The 2500-nt window shown below is 46.8% G+C and overlaps 7 non-coding genes and 2 pseudogenes across 7 annotated transcripts in view; all 9 read left to right on the forward strand.

Moving 5' to 3' along the window:
• Positions 1 to 70: 70 nt before the first annotated feature.
• LOC146254953 (5S ribosomal RNA) lies at positions 71 to 189 on the forward strand. The gene has a single exon (XR_014730575.1). It is a non-coding gene; the product is annotated as a 5S ribosomal RNA (ribosomal RNA).
• Positions 190 to 361: 172 nt separating this feature from the next.
• LOC146254954 (5S ribosomal RNA) lies at positions 362 to 480 on the forward strand. Its single transcript, XR_014730620.1, has one exon. It is a non-coding gene; the product is annotated as a 5S ribosomal RNA (ribosomal RNA).
• A 172-nt stretch (positions 481 to 652) lies between these two features.
• On the forward strand, positions 653 to 761 carry LOC146254955 (5S ribosomal RNA; annotated as a pseudogene).
• Positions 762 to 933: 172 nt separating this feature from the next.
• On the forward strand, positions 934 to 1052 carry LOC146254956 (5S ribosomal RNA). Its single transcript, XR_014730577.1, has one exon. It is a non-coding gene; the product is annotated as a 5S ribosomal RNA (ribosomal RNA).
• Positions 1053 to 1224: 172 nt separating this feature from the next.
• Positions 1225 to 1343, forward strand: LOC146254957 (5S ribosomal RNA). Its single transcript, XR_014730632.1, has one exon. It is a non-coding gene; the product is annotated as a 5S ribosomal RNA (ribosomal RNA).
• A 186-nt stretch (positions 1344 to 1529) lies between these two features.
• On the forward strand, positions 1530 to 1648 carry LOC146254958 (5S ribosomal RNA). Its single transcript, XR_014730643.1, has one exon. It is a non-coding gene; the product is annotated as a 5S ribosomal RNA (ribosomal RNA).
• Positions 1649 to 1820: 172 nt separating this feature from the next.
• On the forward strand, positions 1821 to 1929 carry LOC146254959 (5S ribosomal RNA; annotated as a pseudogene).
• Positions 1930 to 2113: 184 nt separating this feature from the next.
• Positions 2114 to 2232, forward strand: LOC146254960 (5S ribosomal RNA). Its single transcript, XR_014730654.1, has one exon. It is a non-coding gene; the product is annotated as a 5S ribosomal RNA (ribosomal RNA).
• Positions 2233 to 2420: 188 nt separating this feature from the next.
• Positions 2421 to 2500, forward strand: part of LOC146254961 (5S ribosomal RNA) — a 119-nt gene continuing 39 nt past the window's right edge. The window contains exon 1 of the ribosomal RNA XR_014730553.1: positions 2421 to 2500. This exon is cut by the window's right edge and continues 39 nt beyond it. This is a non-coding gene — a ribosomal RNA (5S ribosomal RNA).

A 2500-nucleotide genomic window follows, 5' to 3' on the forward strand; every position in this document is an offset into this window, starting at 1 on the left:
GAGAGACCACCTTGCATTGTCAATTGCTAAATCTGTATATGGATAAGTAGCCTATGGTTGTCAACTTATTTCGTACGGCCATACCAGCCTGTCAACGCCCGATCTCGTCTGATCTCGGAAGCTAAGCAGGGTCGGGCCTGGTTAGTACTTGGATGGGAGACCGCCTGGGAATACCAGGTGCTGTATGCTCTTTTGCTCATTCACTTAGAAACTGAAATCTTGCAATATGCACAAGTAGTCCTTCATGAAAGGGGCTGGAAGCTGTTTTCATTTTGACACGAGAGAGAGATAGAGAGACCACCTTGCATTGTCAATTGCTAAATCTGTATATGGATAAGTAGCCTATGGTTGTCAACTTATTTCGTACGGCCATACCAGCCTGGCAACGCCCGATCTCGTCTGATCTCGGAAGCTAAGCAGGGTCGGGCCTGGTTAGTACTTGGATGGGAGACCGCCTGGGAATACCAGGTGCTGTATGCTCTTTTGCTCATTCACTTAGAAACTGAAATCTTGCAATATGCACAAGTAGTCCTTCACAAAAGGGGCTGGAAGCTGTTTTCATTTTGACATGAGAGAGAGAGAGAGAGACCACCTTGCATTGTCAATTGCTAAATCTGTATATGGATAAGTAGCCTATGGTTGTCAACTTATTTCGTACGGCCATACCAGCCTGGCAACGCCTGATCTCGGAAGCTAAGCAGGGTCAGGCCTGGTTAGTACTTGGATGGGAGACCGCCTGGGAATACCAGGTGCTGTATGCTCTTTTGCTCATTCACTTAGAAACTGAAATCTTGCAATATGCACAAGTAGTCCTTCATGAAAGGGGCTGGAAGCTGTTTTCATTTTGACACGAGAGAGAGAGAGAGAGACCACCTTGCATTGTCAATTGCTAAATCTGTATATGGATAAGTAGCCTATGGTTGTCAACTTATTTCGTACGGCCATACCAGCCTGTCAACGCCCGATCTCGTCTGATCTCGGAAGCTAAGCAGGGTCGGGCCTGGTTAGTACTTGGATGGGAGACCGCCTGGGAATACCAGGTGCTGTATGCTCTTTTGCTCATTCACTTAGAAACTGAAATCTTGCAATATGCACAAGTAGTCCTTCATGAAAGGGGCTGGAAGCTGTTTTCATTTTGACACGAGAGAGAGATAGAGAGACCACCTTGCATTGTCAATTGCTAAATCTGTATATGGATAAGTAGCCTATGGTTGTCAACTTATTTCGTACGGCCATACCAGCCTGGCAACGCCCGATCTCGTCTGATCTCGGAAGCTAAGCAGGGTCGGGCCTGGTTAGTACTTGGATGGGAGACCGCCTGGGAATACCAGGTGCTGTATGCTCTTTTGCTCATTCACTTAGAAACTGACATCTTGCAATATGCACAAGTAGTCCTTCATGAAAGGGGCTGGAAGCTGTTTTCATTTTGACACGAGAGAGAGAGAGAGAGAGAGAGAGAGAGAGACTACCTTGCATTGTCAATTGCTAAATCTGTATATGGATAAGTAGCCTATGGTTGTCAACTTATTTCGTACGGCCATACCAGCCTGGCAACGCCCGATCTCGTCTGATCTCGGAAGCTAAGCAGGGTCGGGCCTGGTTAGTACTTGGATGGGAGACCGCCTGGGAATACCAGGTGCTGTATGCTCTTTTGCTCATTCACTTAGAAACTGAAATCTTGCAATATGCACAAGTAGTCCTTCATGAAAGGGGCTGGAAGCTGTTTTCATTTTGACACGAGAGAGAGAGAGAGAGACCACCTTGCATTGTCAATTGCTAAATCTGTATATGGATAAGTAGCCTATGGTTGTCAACTTATTTCGTACGGCCATACCAGCCTGGCAACGCCTGATCTCGGAAGCTAAGCAGGGTCGGGCCTGGTTAGTACTTGGATGGGAGACCGCCTGGGAATACCAGGTGCTGTATGCTCTTTTGCTCATTCACTTAGAAACTGACATCTTGCAATATGCACAAGTAGTCCTTCATGAAAGGGGCTGGAAGCTGTTTTCATTTTGACACGAGAGAGAGAGAGAGAGAGAGAGAGAGAGACTACCTTGCATTGTCAATTGCTAAATCTGTATATGGATAAGTAGCCTATGGTTGTCAACTTTTTTCGTACGGCCATACCAGCCTGGCAACGCCCGATCTCGTCTGATCTCGGAAGCTAAGCAGGGTCGGGCCTGGTTAGTACTTGGATGGGAGACCGCCTGGGAATACCAGGTGCTGTATGCTCTTTTGCTCATTCACTTAGAAACTGACATCTTGCAATATGCACAAGTAGTCCTTCATGAAAGGGGCTGGAAGCTGTTTTCATTTTGACACGAGAGAGAGAGAGAGAGAGAGAGAGAGAGAGAGACTACCTTGCATTGTCAATTGCTAAATCTGTATATGGATAAGTAGCCTATGGTTGTCAACTTATTTCGTATGGCCATACCAGCCTGGCAACGCCCGATCTCGTCTGATCTCGGAAGCTAAGCAGGGTCGGGCCTGGTTAGTACTT

The sequence above is a fragment of the Hypomesus nipponensis genome, chromosome 15 (genome assembly GCF_054491055.1).
Source record: "Hypomesus nipponensis isolate SF chromosome 15, ASM5449105v1, whole genome shotgun sequence".
Taxonomy (NCBI): domain Eukaryota; kingdom Metazoa; phylum Chordata; class Actinopteri; order Osmeriformes; family Osmeridae; genus Hypomesus; species Hypomesus nipponensis.